Raw genomic sequence first — 16,818 nt, 5'->3', positions numbered from 1 at the left:
CTGTGAATTCTTTGCTCCTAACCCAAGTGCCACTGTGTGCCTACTTATTACACAAGCAAATCAACACATGGTTTAGAGGCCAGAAACTCTTTATTGGCTCCATCTCCAGAGACAAAACGTCAGCCAAAAGCATCTTGTCAGACACCATCTCTTTTGGCATGACATCCAGTTCCACCTGTTGGCTCCAGGGACGGACCTCCAGCATGACCCCACTGAAGTTTCCAGAGGTTCACATGCAGAATGCATATCCTAAGTGATGGTAAGACAAGTGCTCGTATTAAGTTTCTTCATTTTTCTCATTCCTATTCCACTTACTTTTTTCCCCTTTAAAAACGTCTATCATCATCATTGATGTAGAAGGGTGGGTTGTTGACCAGACAGCAACAAGAGAGGAAGCAACTGGAAAAAATCATCATCACCCACCAGAAGGAAAATATTTAAAGCAGAAATTAAAAAAAATCTCAAATTCTTTTCTCATTTTACAAACCCTAGAGTCAATCTGAAAAAATAAAACCACACCTTAGGCAATCTATCTACTTGAATTTTAAAAAAAGATTTGAAGAAAGTGGCTGGCAACTACTAAGAAAGAGAAGCTATGCAACAAATAAATGAAAGAAAGAAATACAAAGACAAGAAAACAGTAGAGTTTATTAAAAAATTAAGCCTCCAGTAGACTTACTAAAATGTCAATGTCAGCAGCTAAAAAAGCCTGATAAGAAAATGTCAATCAAAACACACTTCCACTTAAAAATATTTACACTTCCTTCTACACATGGAAAAATACCTTTTGAAGGCAAACAAGTGTTTCAGATCATGGAAACAATGAAAGAACTACTTTAAGTGCTGAAAGTATTATAGAAAGATGTTGGGGTCACTTTGACATAATTACTGGTTTACTTCTCCGGTAAAAGGAAAAAAACATAATGAGCATTATCTCCAGACCTCAAGATGTGTTAATCAGACATTTTGTCAGACAGTCTCTTGGGAACAAGATGTCATTCCTGCATTGCAAACCCAATGTAATCTAATGTAACCTAAATCTAGCCTGAGGTGCTAAAGAAAAACATATGTTCACAATTTTGATATGGCTAATCCAAGACTTTCAGAAAATTAACTTGAAAAGTTCCTCTCTTTGGTGAATTGTTACCCAAACTTCAGTTCCTGTAATCCATACAGAAACACAAACATAATAAAATACAACTGATGCAATTATTGGCTCTTGCCTATTTTATATTCTGCGTAAAACTTCACTTGCCATACAACTGATTTCGTAGAATTGAAAACTTATCTTCATTTTGACCTTCCAACATCAGAGGTCACAGAACCAGCTTTAGGGAAAAAAAATTAATCCAAAGATTCAGTTTAAGAAAGAAAACAACTTTCTTAAAAATACTGACCATGCAGCAGAACAAAACCATTCTGAATAGCACAGTAAATATGCAAAAGAAACAGCTTTTAAAAATATTTTAATCAGGTAAAGGAATTGTAGTACAGAAAATATTGAAACTTTCAGAAGCACCAAGAGCTCAGTTGTCCAGGATGAACCATGTACCAGCTTCAGATGTCAGGTGGCATTGTACCTGGATGTGGGGACCTGGCAAAGTCAGAATTTACCTAGGTATACACATCAAACAGGTATTATATGCCTGGAGCTAAGAATTCTGATCATTAAAACTCTTAATGTTGTCTGCATATTATAGGAGAGAGATAAAACAGTAAGTAATTAAGAGGCAAAACGTTATTCTTTTGAGGTAAAAGTTTGAGCATCTAACATTAAATCTACCCACTGCAGTAGCCCACTCCAAACTGCAACAGGTGATATGCATCACGATCCCAAGGCGATTTTACCTCAACTTTACCACCTGAGGTCTTATTTCTATTATTGTTTTCACTTACATGATTAAAGAAGCTTAAAAAAACCAATTATCTATAACAAACTCAGAACTACTTTTGCCAGTTCTTACTCTTGAATTGGCACTTTACCTCTTCATTTTCATTTCACTTAACTATCCTTTTTCTAGTCTGTATTTCTAAAATCCTTTTCGATGGGTAGAAGTTGTTTTCAATACACCTTTTAAAAATATTTTTTTTGGATAAATTCCAAATGGATTCTACCTTTGGCACAAAACAGCTTTTTACCTTCTAGGGCCCTCAGGACTCCTGTACAAACAACATCACTAATTAATCCTCTTGATTTTTCCAAGCTTGCCCTTCTAAAACTAAGAGTTTCAAACCTGTTTAGTCACCTGTTTTATTTCTACTTATTTAATCTAATTAAGAATGTGATCCAAGATCACAAGCTGACTAATGAACCACCTTGTCCCAGAATTTTCACACTGCTTACCTGAGAGCAATTACTGCTTACCTAAGGCAATTCAGTGCTTATTTGGCAAGCTGATAGCAGCTGTATGTAAGATCCTCTGCATCAATGTATGTCTAAATGATGCCATCATCCGTTTCTCTTGATTGTTCAGCCTGGAGAAGAAGAGGCTCCAGGGAGACCTCACTGTGGCCTTTCACTACTTAAAGGGGGCTTATAAAAAAGAGGGAGGGTGACTTCTTACACAGGCAGATATTGATTGGACAAAGGGAAATGGATTTAAACAACAAGAGGATAAAATCAGATCAGATCCCAGGAAGAAATTCTTTACTCAGATGGTGGTGAGGGCACAGTTTGCCAGGAAAAGTTGTGGATGCTTCACCCCTGGCAGTGTTCAAGGCCACTGGATGGGGCCAGGGCCAATCCAGTCTAGTGAATGGCATTCCTGCCCATGGCAGGGAGGTTGGAAACAGATGATCTTTAAGGTCCCTTCCAACCCAAACCATTCTGTGGTTCTACAGTCTAAGAAAGAAATCCATCTGCGACATAACTCCTGACAGTATCTCTCAGTAAGCGACATTCTCACACAAATCCAACTCCTGTGGACTATAGCAGACTCTTATAATTTTCTTGTCTCAAAGCAATGATACACTTGACTCTTTTTTCTTTATCCACACAGTCTCATCCTGCTACTTTACGGTCCATCATATCATTCACATCCTGCATAATTCTGTCACATTTATTTCCTATATCTGGACAGTATTATCCCTTCTATCAACGCTGAGCAGGATGATTGCTTCTAAATGTTTCCTTTACCCTGTGTTTGCTTTCACATCCTCCAACATGAAATCATAGAACGATTTGGGTTGGAAAGGATCATAAATATAATTTTGTTCCAACCCCTGCCATGGGCAAGGACAGCTTCCATTAGACCAGGTTGCTCAGAGCCCCATCCAACCTGGCCTCGAACGTGTCAGTGATGGAGCATCCACAGCTCTCTGGGCAACCTGCTCCAGTCCTCAAAAACCACAGTGAAAGTGTTATTTTTCCTAACAGCTAATCTAAATGTACTCCCTTTCAATTTGAACCTGTTCCCCCCTATGCTGTCACTACATTCTCTTGTAAACAGTCTTGCCCCATCTTTCCTGTAGCTCCCTTCACGTACTGGAAGGCACATCGGTTCATCAACCCAAATGGTTTCTGATGGCGCACAAGCATCACTCCCTACAGACCTCACCCCACTCACTTGCCCAAGGAAACGCCATTAAATACACCCATCTCCCACAATAAATAAACCGCGCTTGGTTTCCAAAGTATCCTTTCTTTTCCTTGAAAACATGACCGGTCGCCAAGCTCGGCTCGCCTGTAGTGCTGCCACCACCATCACACCTCTGCGCACCTGCGGGCAGCGCGCACCGACGTGACTCCGGACAGAGGCGGGGCACACACAGACAGACACACAGTCACACACGGACAGACTCACAGACATACAGACAGACACACAGACACACCCCGCCATCCCCGTTACCGGCCATTTACAAACCGGCTGCTTGAGAAGCGAGGCCCCGGGGAGCGCAGCCCCAGCCCGGCCCAGCACACGCAGCCCGGGCGGCCGCGCCCTGCCCCAGCCCCAGCCCCGCTGCCCACCGCCGGCCGCCCGGGGAAGGGAAGCACAGCGAAGGGGGGGAAGCCAGCCCCCTTCCCTCCCCTCCCCTTCCCTTCCTACCCCCGCTCCACAGCTCACCTTCCTTCCCCGCAGGCGGCGGCGGCTCCTCCCCCCGGCCCGGGAAGATGCTGCCGCGCTCGGGCGCCTCCTCACCGCCAAGCCGGGAGGGCGAGGGGAAGGGGAGGGAAGCGGCTGGCACCTCCCAGGGATCCACCCACTGCAGCAGGAGCCTGGAGAGCCGCGGCCGCTGTCCTCCGAGCCCGCCGGGCCCCGCGGCCGAGCAGCCGTGCTGGCTGCTGAGGGGAGCTGCGGGACAGGCAGGAGCTCTCTGTCCCAGGGCCCGGCCCATGGCTGCCTTGGGAAGAGTCATGCCCGGAGCGAGTACGGTGTGGGGTAGACACCACTCCTTCCCTCTCCGAATCACAGAATCAATTAGCTTGGAAAAGATCTCTGAGGTCCTGAGCCCAAGCTGTGACCCAGCACCACCGTGGCAACTAGACCGGGGCACTGAGTGCCACATCCAACCTTGCATTAAACACTTCCAGGGACGGTGACTCAACCAGATCCCTTGGCTGTTGCCTCGGCCAAAACACCCGTGTCAACCACACACTGACAGACACATGGTCAAAGAGGAATGACAAATATTGCTATGGTATTCCAATCTGCAATCTTGTGGGGTTTTTTTTCACTAAGGAAGCGAGGGGATATTAAGCATTCTATTTCTCCTAAGGCATATGTTTAAAATTAAGCACCCCCAAAGAGGATAGACTTGATTAGTTTTCCTAAAAGCAACAACCTGGCTGTTTTGTCTGGTTGTGTCTTTTACCTTGAGTGTGACAATTGCCTGCTGTTTTGCTGTGGGAAGTACTCAGAGACCCTAGCTGCCGTATCCAATGATATCGTTACATTATTGCTGTGGGAACCTTATTCAGGAGGAAATTTGCTCTGGAGCTAAGGAACTGAGTTCCTATAAAAAAATTAAATTCCTTTATGACCTAGGGAAGGTCTCAGTTTTTCTTCTGGGAATGACAGCTTAGCAAGGATGTTTTGACATTTTAAATATTGATGTACTCAGATGCAAGCCTTTGGCTGTCCAGCAATGAAGTTTGTGTAGTACCTAAAGTTGTGAAAGCCCTTCCTTAAAGTTACCACAGGAGCAGAGGTTCCACAGGTGCATGTTCTCCATACTTGCTATGTTGCATGGCAGTGTCAGTCTATGGGCTACACGTGCCTTTCCTCCCATTCTTCACCTATATCATACATGAAGTGCCTGCAGCGCTGTGCTGGCTACCAGTGCTCTTCCCTGATGTGCTCCCCAATGCATGGAATCAAAGAATCACAGAATGGTTTGGGTTGGAACGAGCCTTAAAGGTCATCCACCATGGGCAAGGCTGTCTTCCACTAGACCAGGTGGCTCAGAGCCCCATCCAGCCTGGCCTTGCTGGATCTCAGATGGGTGTATACTATAATGAAATACCTGATGATCTCATCAAGCAGACAGTGGTAGCAAAATCCAGTGGAAGCTGAAGCTGTTACTATTCAGACTGGCAGTAAAGCAAAGAGTAATTGTCTCCTAAAACAACTGTGTGTGCTGATTCTTCAGTGCATATTTTAAAACAGTATTGGATATTTGTCTAGAAGTTATGCTCAATTTGACTCACAGAAGTGCTGTATACTGCTGAAGGTCACACTTAGAAGCAGTGGAACAGGTTTTCAACCTCTGGAACAAAATGCAGTTTGATATGCTGAAGTCTCTAAATCTAGAAACAATAGATGTGGATCTACAAGCAGAGAAACTGCTTTCTGAAACATTTAGCTAAAGGATTGAGTTCAGTGAACAGCAGCTGAATGCCGGAGGACGTAGAAGCAAAAAAGGCTAATTTAATTCATGAATGTGCCACGATAGGAATCAACAGTAGTTGAAAGGTAATTTGCATCCAGTAATTAGTATTTTAGACCAGCTATTAGAATGCTGCATGTAATGCTACTATATATTTTTATAGGGACATTGAGAAAGGGATAGGCTGCATGAAGATGATCAATGGTTTGAAAATAAGACATAGCTAAAGGGATTATTTGTTTAGCTTATTGTAAAGAGTTTAAAGGTAATTACAGTATATAGCTTAGAAAATATTAAGTACTAAGTGGCATTTTAATTTAATGGAAAAGAAAAAACCATAATAAGAAGCAATGGAGATATATTAAATCCTCAGGAGTTCAAACTGGAAATGCTACACAAATTTCTGACAGTGAAAGTGGAAAGTTGCCTCCATTATTTATGCCTTCAAGTAAAAACCTGATCCAGTTATTTCTGCCCTTCCTTACATGTCGTTTGTTGAACTCCTGTCTTGCTTTCTTCCTTTCATTTGAACTGTCCCTGGGTTGTTTTTCTTTTTTCCTAAATGTAACGCCAGATTTAGAACTCAGCAGCAATGAATGGAAGGGAATTGGAATGGAAAGGAATGCTCATTGAAGGGGGTTGGTCTAGATGACCTTTAAAGGTCTCTTCCAACCCAAAACTATTCTATGATTGTATGATTCTGATATGTGCCTGTCTCATCTTACGAGCAGTTTGTAGTTCCTTCCAATATTTCAATTAATGGCTAGGATGATGCTCATTCCATTTCTGTTTGATGTGAAGCTGGGAAGAGCTGATGGTGCACTGCAAGGCAGTCCAATTTTAGCTTGTAGCATCACATCATTGCAAAACAGGTAAACTTCATACTGGGATGTCCAAAAATAGTATCTTAAGACATAAATGAAACATTGCCAGGTTGAGAGAAAATGCTACTGCAAAGAGCAAGGAGAATTCTTGGTCACTGCATGATCAGGAAAAATATTGAAGAAAAGGAGTTTCATCTTTGGCAATAAGGAAAACTGTTTTCACAGTGATAAGGAAGTGGGGAATGAATTTCCCAGTGAAGTTGTAGTTTCCATGATTTGAGATTGTAGATCAAAATTAAAGTAACTTTATTTGATCCAAATTCAGGTCACGAAAATTGATCAGATGACCTGTTGAAGTCCTTTCTGCTTTTAGGATTCTATCATTAGATCCATTGTACAAGAAATTAGTTCCGTTGTAGTTCCGTGTACAGGGGAAAAAAATGCAATAAAAGATATAGAACCTACTGTTAAAACAGGAACAAATAAAAGTTTTTGATCAAACCAAAAAGTCAAAGATTATGTCACAATAATCTAATTTTTCCAAATACTCAAGCAGTTTTAGTGGCTGAATTCCCTTTAAAAAGCCATTAAAGTTCACTGTTCTTTTTGGGGAGGATGGAATACTTTAAGAATGGAATAACAGACTACAAGTTAGACATCATATGGCTGATAGAACAAATCTAGGAAGAATAATCTATTATGCTTCTGTATTCTGTAATGTGTTATAGGTTGATCCTGACAAGTATTTGCTTATATTCAAATGCTGTGATTTTGTGATACTACCCATAATGTTTGCAACAAATCAGAATTTTCCTAGTTTTGAAAAGTCATTATTATGGAAATATAATTCTTCATTATTTTTATTCTGAATAAGCATTTCAATAGATAATCTCTGTTGAAGATACTCTTCCCCTTTAGTATCATTTTTTGATGCCTTCAATAGTACTGCTTTTCAGCCTAATTAATCTCTTTTGAGCTTTTCCAGATATTTTAATAGAAATACTGTTTCACTATCAGTCTCAGTGAGCAAAGGATCAAGGTTCCACTACCTCCATGATTACATTGTTTAGATACTACCTATGAAAAATTTGCTTTGAATTGTTTTTTAATCTGTGAAGTACGAACTTCAGTGATGTCCGTGTAACTTCTGAAAACAGTTTTCTTTCAGAGTTACATCATACTATGTACAAAGAAGAAAACAGGAAAGAAGCTAGATCTGTGGCTATTGCTGTTTTCTATAAGCACTGTCATTTAATTCCTTGCAAAGATGCTATTTCTAGCACCACAGATATTCCTTTTCCCACAAAAAAAATGTTACAGACAGGAAATGTTTTGGATAGTGTAAAAACATTTCCTGATAAACATTTTATCACAGCTTGATAACCATTTCCTGTTGGTAGGATTTGTTTTAACTATTGACATTTTGTTTGCTTTCTTGCTATAATTAACACACATATGGGATCTGGCTAAGTGTGCTCATCCTGGTAAACAAAAGTTTTGACAAGTCACATTCAATTATAATGTCATACAAGATTTTATATTGTCCATTTCCCTTCATTTCAGCTTCGTCTGGAGCAATAAATGAAAGAGCAATACACGTGCAGCATTCTGGGAATGGGGAAATCCCAGAAGGGTGGAGGTTCCTCAATATTCCAAATAGACCATTGTCTGCTGTGAGCTCAGTGGTTTCAGTAAGCTTCCAAAATAACTTTAGATGAGAAGGTGGGACTTCATGTAGGATCTTGTTGTGTAATACAGACATGGACTTGAACTGACCTGAGGAATACCAGAAGAAATTTGTCACTTTCTAAGCAGCTTTGAAATACTGTCCTTGAAAGCTAATATCAAAAGAAGACTTCAAGAATTGTGAAATTAATCACATTTTTTAGCTGTCAAAATATCTTTTCAGTCAGCAGAACCACTTTTGCCATTTTTGTACCTACCTAGTTCCTTTAAAAGTGGTAAGAGTATCACTTGCATACAACTCAGTCTGTTTCTCAGTCACATAAAAATTGGAGGCATTTTTGGCTATGCCTCTGCTAAACTGCAGATGGCCAGGACACAGCCTCTTTCCCTGCCTGGAGACACAGCCTAGCTCATGTCCATATTATTTAGGGCTGTATTTCCCTTAAGATCAGATGGGCCAATCAACACTACATCTCAAATGGCCCTGGAGCTCCCCTGTGCTGTTTGTCATCCTGTGGCCTTCAAACATATCTTGCTTATGTCTGAAGGGTTTTTATCTAGTTCATTGTATTTGAAAGTGGCTGGTTACTACCTATTGTTTAAAAATTTCACCTCCATGGTTTTCTTTCCCAGAGTTTAGAAAAAAAAAAGAAACCTAAATTAGATCACTTTAATGAAAGCATGTAGTATTTGAGGGTGCAACAGCTGCTGAGATAGCATTGAGGGAGTCTGAGACTAGCATAGAGGGCAGACTTGGAGCAGAGTTATCCACTGGAAATGGTGTTTAACATGCACTACCTTTGAATTGTTCTAGCTGGCACAGGCCATCTGCTAGCCAGCAGCCTGGGTAATCAGAACTCAAGTGGTCAGACATGAGGAGTTTATGGAGTCTAAAATAACACTTTGCCTTAAGCTTTGTGTCTGTTGGAAAGGCCTGAGGAAAAAAGAATCTGCAGGTCAAGGCTTTGCGAAAACCCTACATGCATAGGGTTGAATTTGGGGAAAAGATAAATATATTATTGGTCTGTTGTGGACAACTATATTTTGCATGCACATCCTGAAGGTATTCTTGGAAAAATATCCAAGGAAACAGAATCTGAAAGGTGGTGTCTTTTGGGGTTTGTTTGTATTTAGACTGCAAGAAAGTAAACAAAATATTCTTACAAAGAGTTGATCCCAGCTATGCAACCCCGTGCTGACTGCACAATCTATTCAGGCATCTGAAAGAAGGTGATACTGGTGTAATCATATGTGTTACTCACTGAGGATGAGTGTAAAAATAGGAAGTGTTTGTGGAACAGGAAAATGAACTCACAACCTTGATTTATAATTCCAAACGGAAACAAAATTGGTTGCACTGAATCCAGTATTGGTAAGGCTAAAGTAAATTGATTTTCTATTATTGGACTCTAGCAATAAATAATAAGTAAGGCAAAGTGAATGCTATTTATGGGTAGAGTATTGTATCCATTGTCATCATTTGCTTTCTGTGGAGCAGACATCTTAGCAGACATTGCCTTTGACCCTCATGAATAAAGCAGTTTCCTTACTAAAAATGTAAAATTTGTGGTAGCATGTATTTGATGAGGCGTAACGTTTTTCACTAAATTGCCTCTACTTGTGTAACTGTTGTTGTTGAAAGACAAGGTAATTGCTGAATTTAAGCAAATGCTTTAGCATTGCTCTCAGATGTCTTTCTGGCAAGGAACATACACAGTAACCTTATAAGAGTTAATGACTTATATCTCAGGTTTTGTTGGATTTATATTACTTGGTGCAAACAATTTAAAAATAACCTCCATTTTTTTTCATTGGAGATAATTTGCAAGTCACTCTATGGGCTTTGAAAAGCTAAATAAAATCAAGCAATTGCTTTTTGGGTATGTATTAGAAAGAATGTTACAGATGATAGAAGCATCCCATTTTATCAGAAGCCAAGAGCAATGTTATATCAAAATGTGAACTTATAAAATTAATTGTCAGAAGAAGACTTTTTTTTCTTTTCAACAGCATTAATCCTAAGAGTTAAAAAAAAAAAAATTAAAAAGTCGTTTTCCTCCTGCAATTCACCTTTCAGAACTTCCCATTTTAAGACTCTGGTAGTGCTAAAACGTTGCATGAACAAGTCAGGGGAGAGCACTTGACTGAGATTGCTCACAAGGGTCTCCTGCTGAGAAATCTCTGAGCTATGAATGTTCAAAGCCTAGGATAATATTTAAAGGAAGTTTTGTATTTACTTACCCTGTTCTTTTCTAACTCACTGCCAGAGAACAGATTTTGTTAGAAGGCCTGACCCTTTATGGCACTTTTCCCATTATGTGTCCTTATGTAGAGCATGTTTAATTATGTGTCTAGCTTTTGACATTGAATAACACTGATATGCACTTTTTATTTCCTATGAGGAAATGCTCAATGCTTTCTGGGATTTGAGGGGTTTTTTTTGTGTTTTGTTTTTAATGGAAGCATTGTTGCTGTTTGTTGATGTAAGGGTTATTCTCTGTTAAGGTCAGAGGGACTGAAGATTTTGGACAAGTCTAAGAAATTCCATGTATGACCAGCTGGGCAGCCAGGCATGTCCAAACCCTCACTGAATCTAACATGGAAAGTGTCTTGTATACTACTATACTAAAGCCTACAGAAATCAATAGCTTTAAAAAGAAAGCATACTTATATTCTGTATAAAGCATACATATGTTCTGTATAAATGTATTTTATTGCCATTAGCAGCATTGTAGTATTATACCATATGCTCATTATGAAGTCTACTCCATATATAGATCTTGATACACTTAAATCTATCACACTAATCTGTGATATAGCAGCTCTAAAGATGATTTACAGAGAGCCACACATAAGGAAAATAGATGGTCATGTCTATTAAACAGGAACATCAAAAATTAATGGAGAATTTGAAATGAAGATGAATCAATTAAGCAACAAATTTACTTGAGGAAGTGATCTTGTTTTGTTTTCCCCAAAGTGATGTGTAACCATTAGTTCTTGAAATACATGGGGAAAAGGAAAATAAACAAGTTGCTCAGGGGAAAAAGCTGGAGCTATAAACTGGACATGGACAATTTGAGTTCTCAGCTACATTTGAAATATTCCTGAAACACTTAATCTTTCCCAGTGACAGGAGTCTTTGGATCATCACAAGGTTTCAATGTTCTTTTTTGTAGCCTAGGAAATTGTTCATACTGCGCTTCACAGCTTTTTCATATGTTTCTCTAAGTGCAAGTCATGGTGTGTGACAATTCATCAGTCACCCTGTCAGTTTCTCATCCAATGTAAAAATGAAGATGGTTCTAAAAAAACGTGATGGAAATTCTGCCATTCAGGTGAGCTTTGGCTTTTGCAAGAGAAATTGGAAGAATAAAGAAGCCTTGCCAAAATCATAATTTTGTCCTAATTCTAATGCCAAAAACCTTTAATCTAAGTAAAATTAATTTATTGGAGTCATAGATACAAATAGTGCTTTACAGTTTAACAATGGAACAGAATAGTTAATCTCAAATTCTTGATTTGCATGGAAAGTGAATTACATATCTTTTTTGTTCCACTTAACTTGTTTGTCTTTAAAGGTGATGGTTTTTCTCGTTTACTACTACACCTTTACACACCATATGTTCAACAGTATTCCTTCCCTTCTCCTTCCTCAACCCCCTACTTTTTTTGTATTGTAGTCTTCTCGAAAATTTCACAAATGAGTTGAAATTGATGCAATTGAATCTTGCCTCTGGCCTGGTCATTAAATGGCCAAAGCAGGGCTCTGACTGCCCTACTATAATACAAAATCCACTTGTTAAAACAATAGATGTAGAAGTCCAGGAAGCACTTCTGATATGTAAATCACATTCTTCAGTAGAGTGCTTAGCCCAGGCCTGTAATTAAGCACTGAAACAGAATTACCATTTCAGATGTCACACTTCTTTGCTACTTCCTCTGGGTCTGGGCATCATGCATATGCTCTGCTGTGTGGTATAAACAAGTCTTGGGGTCAAGTTTGGGGCACCCAACTCTCCTAGGCCAATGTTCATGGAATGCAAGTGATGGTCAAGTCCTCTTCTTTCAGTAGTGGAGGTCACATGGTTTTGTGCTCACCACAACTTTACTTGTGGTTAGTGCTGTTCTCTCATTCACTGTTTTGAGATGAAGATAGAAGGGTCTCAACTGCTCCTGACTATCCAAGAAATGTGTCTGAATTGGGATTCTCTGGAAGAAGTCTGATCACCCTAAGTTAAATAACTTATCTTCCATCAGTGGATTAGTATTTCTTGTTATCTAAAACATTAAGATTCTACAATGTTAGACATTCTTGCTGTGAACTATTTCCTCTCTCTTCCTTTTCAAATCCAATACAGAGACTAAACTAGAAAACCATTGATCAAAGTCACAGAGGGTTTTAGGTGCAGCCAGAAATGTTAAAAGTCCTCCTGGGGAAAAGTTCAATGCCTTCAATACAGCCTGTTCAGTCTTTCCTTTGTTTTCTAACTTCAGAGAAGAGTTACAGACATTTGGTGACTGCTTTTTTTATGTAGATGTTGGTTCTACATATTAATTTGTAAAAAGGCTAGGACTTGGATAATGGATCGGACCACCTTAGCACTGAAATCCTTAAGAACTCCTGTGTGTATCACTTTCAGAAGTTCACCTTGTGGGTATGCATTCCACTGACTCCATTTTCAAAGGGCAGACTTGTGTCACTGCTTCACATCCACACCTTTCTTATCTGTAAATCAGGTCTACCATCACTAAAGGCATTCTATTCTTGTGAAGGAGGACTTAAATGACAGAAAAAGCTTTTAGCCCACAGCTCATGAAATAATTTAATGGGGGCAGATTTAAAAACAAACTAACAAACTAACAAAGTAACTAAACTAAATGAATTTTTAAAAATATGTGTACAAAAGCTAGCATGTAACTGGACAGTAGGACTCCAGGCCAGGTAACTGGGTGCAACATAATGGTTTATGTTAGCCCTGAAGTTACTTCACCCCATCAGACACGAATAGCTACTCCAGGAACATCAGGATACAGCTGGATCATATCTTGATTTGCTCTTTCCCATCAAGCCTCATGGTCTGGGTGGATGAGCTGCAGCAAGATCAAGTCTAAAATAAGTGTAAAGTTCTCATTTGGAGGAAAGGGGATAAGCAGCAGAGCTGTGCCTCACTTTAATTGCTGGATTTAGCCACTGCCACCAGGCTTTTCTGGGCACCATCCTGGTAGCAGATGGAAAAGATGTGAGGAGAAAGGCTCCCTTGGACAATGACCACCAGCCAGGGGAGGCTGGGACTTTGTGTATTCAGCTAGAGAAACTCTCTAATGAGACCAGGCCCCTCCCTGAGGAGCCTTCTTTTTCCCCAGGCAAGGAGAAGAATGAATATTTGAATTTCAATACCGTCTGAAAGTGCACAAAGGCCTAGTTTCTCAAGGGCTTAACTGTATTTCCCAAATGGAGTCCAAATGCCATTTCCAGATCTGTATGCCTGTGCATCCAATGGCTTTCTCTCAACTGACATCTGGGCCAATGCAGATTCCAAACCTGGCCTGTGTGGTTGCATCTGAGAGAAGGAGGTCAGACTGCAAGCACTGTAGGCAGTACAGGCTGGAGACCTCTTTCCTGATGTCAGGGAGCCAGATTCCATTCATCTGTCACGTGCACTGCTACTTCCCTTTCGGGTTACGACGGACCAAGCAAACCCAAAGAATCCCTGAAATGACCATCTGGAATTTTGCCCAGCACACCAGTCTCTCCTTGGCCTTGTGAGTGCTGGTCAGGATGAAGAAACAAATGAGAATTCCAGCCTTTCAAGAGGGCCAGTATCCAGCTGGGCTTGCTTCCCCAGGACACTCATGTCTGAGGCTGGGTAATGGCTTTTTGGCAGGTTTCATAACAATGTGGAATCAGGAACTGGCATTCCATCCATGTCCCAGCTTCAGTACATAAGTTCTCCAAGTGAAGTGTTTGTTACTCCTTCCCATGCATCATTAATGGAAGCACTACACTTTTATGTTTCTGACAAAATAGTTAAACCAGCCAAGAGAATAAAACAAGATTATATCAGCATTGCAGGATTTGCTAAGAAAACAAAAAAATATTAAGATGCCATCTATTTTGCTAGACAGATTTAAGGGAGCACATCAGTATCTAGAGAATAGACTTGCACTTAGCACATTTTCGAAATATTTTTGTTGGTTTGTTTTGGAACTGCTTATCTGTAAAACTTCAAAAACTGCCCAATACACACCTTTCCAAAAAACATCCCACCTGAATTTGAAAAAAGAAATGTGCTGTTAATGGACAAACACAGTAACATTGCAAGCTGTGATTGGTATTGCTGTAAGAGAAGTTTATTAAGTATTATTCCAACCACATAAAAATTTCAAGTAAAAAGCATCTCTAAATCATTAATCAGATCCCTGAGATGCTGGGTGCCATTTGTTGCCAGATAATAACAACTCTTCAGAGTTGTGACCCATCTAACATTTTAGGGGACATAGGTAGAATATAGTTCAAAAATAAATTTGGATCAAGAGGCTTAGGTACAATGTATTTCTCGTACCTAATGATCAAGATTCAGGGGTGCACACCAAACCACAGCCTCTCAGTCTTAAAAAGCCCTCCAAAGATATCTTTATGTTTCTGCTGCAAACCCAAAGCTTAAAGCGTTTCTTAAACCTCTCCCTGAACATCTACACTTCTCTCATCCCAATTTAAGGCTGCTTATACTTCTCATCTACCTTGGCTGACAGCAGGGCTAGTGTTCCTCCAGGAAAGACCATGGAGTGATTTGTCACTCAGCTGTGTGATCTAAAATGATTTGGAGAGGTCAGGCGCAGCAGGGCTGGTCTATAGGGCTGACAAACAGCTTGAGAACCCCCTGACAAAGAGGTTTGTTTTTCTCTGGATATACAGTTTAGGCTGCCTCAGAAGACTTCCACAGGATTTTTGTGAACAAGCAGAAAATCTGGTCCCAAGGCAGTTCAACTTTGCTTTTGCAGAGCAGTGCTGAATACTGAGGTAGGATGCAACTCCCCTCATTATTTTGGTGATGCTCACACTGGTCTCAAGAGTGTCTTGCTACATTTTTCCCTGCACCCATCATGTTTAACACAGGTTTGAATCACCCCAGTGCTTATCAGTTTGCAATACAAATGCAATTGCCATGAGTGCTACTGGAGTTAGGTGGCTACAAGCAGCACAACTGGAACATAAGGGTACTTAGGTCGAATACTGAAGATTATTTTAATGCTTTGTGTTCAGACCATGAACAGGATTGTATAACCTGATTGCCAACATTTTCAAGATGATTTAGTGAGCAAGGAAGTACTTTAGGGGTTCCACTCTGTGGTTGTAGGATCACCTAACTTCAGGCATGACTGTGACATGAAGGGTCGCTGCTCTGCAGCTGCTGGTGGTGCTCCAGTGTAGCATCCTACACACTGTACACAGACACCATGGAGCAGCCAGCCAAGAGGAACAGTGATGAATGTGGCTCAGTCCTACTTTATTACATTCCTTATCATCCTGACCTGTGTGTTATTTCTTCCAGATGGAGGCAGTCGGGCTGCTTCAGCCATGGAAAACAATAATAACAATCAGGAGAAATTGAAAGACAGAAGTTATCATGAGCAAATTGCCCTGAATAAACAAAGAAAACATCAGCTTTACTTAGAATGTGTAACCTGGTTACCCTGGTTTCTCTGTTTGTCTTGTCTCTACCACAGCCTACTTTTCAGGTCTTTTAAGTACTTCCACAAAGGCAATTCCCCAAAAACCCTTTAGGCCAGTGGAGCCATGTACAGTTTTCTATAAAAGCATAAAGGAAGGAAGGAAGTATAAAGCCCAGTGGTTTCTTTTACCTTATAATGACAGCAAATCAACCATAGAAGATAGTCCATATCTCAGTCCCTGGTAGTCCTTCCTGGTAACCACCATTTAGTGTCTGTTTAAAAGTCCCCCGTGTTCATCCACTTACAGAAATTGCTCGGGGGAAGGAAAATTTGCCCTCTGGTTCAATGCTTTGGTGTTGCCAGGACACAGGCCCATGCAAACAAACTGCAAGCTCTTTAGGGCTAAGCAGTAATTATCCAGCTTTGCCAGCTGACTGGTTGACTTGCTGCCAGGGGGACTGAAGCAAGGCTGGAGACTTCTAAGCATGTTGCCAGACAAGTGACAGAACATGCAGCAGGGATAAGGGTACAGATTAGCACAGTTCGGCGGACAGAAAAAGAAGCAAAATGAGGCTAAACAGGAGTTGGTCAAAACAGGTATTTTTTCATTGGGTGCAAGCTTCATATAGAGAATCCTGGGATGGAACTGTTCAAAATTTCAAGAGAAGTTTCTCCCAGCTCCAGTTTGCCAAAAGTATTCCCTTAGTACAATTTTGTCCCCCACAGGGGCTTCATGTATAGGGAATTGTTCTTCAGAATCTCTTTCTTTGGCTTTTATTCCCCCTTAGTGGAATTTCTTTCTAAG

The 16,818-nt window shown here is 40.4% G+C and overlaps 1 protein-coding gene across 2 annotated transcripts in view; it reads right to left on the bottom strand.

Moving 5' to 3' along the window:
- Window positions 1–16,252, bottom strand: part of RCBTB2 (RCC1 and BTB domain containing protein 2) — a 43,703-nt gene extending 27,451 nt beyond the window's left edge. Inside the window, exon 1 of one of the 2 annotated variants that reach the window (XM_014868818.2) lies at window positions 16,203–16,252. The gene's annotated coding sequence lies outside the window, so the exon portion shown is untranslated. Of the gene's footprint in view, window positions 1–4,064; window positions 4,150–16,202 lie in introns of those variants that run through there. The other variant, XM_014868817.2, reaches the window with a different exon arrangement.
- Between the last annotated feature and the right edge of the window lie 566 nt (window positions 16,253–16,818).

This window comes from Sturnus vulgaris, chromosome 2 (genome assembly GCF_052056855.1).
Source record: "Sturnus vulgaris isolate bStuVul1 chromosome 2, bStuVul1.hap1, whole genome shotgun sequence".
NCBI lineage: Eukaryota > Metazoa > Chordata > Aves > Passeriformes > Sturnidae > Sturnus > Sturnus vulgaris.
This window is presented reverse-complemented; position numbering and strand designations above follow the sequence as displayed.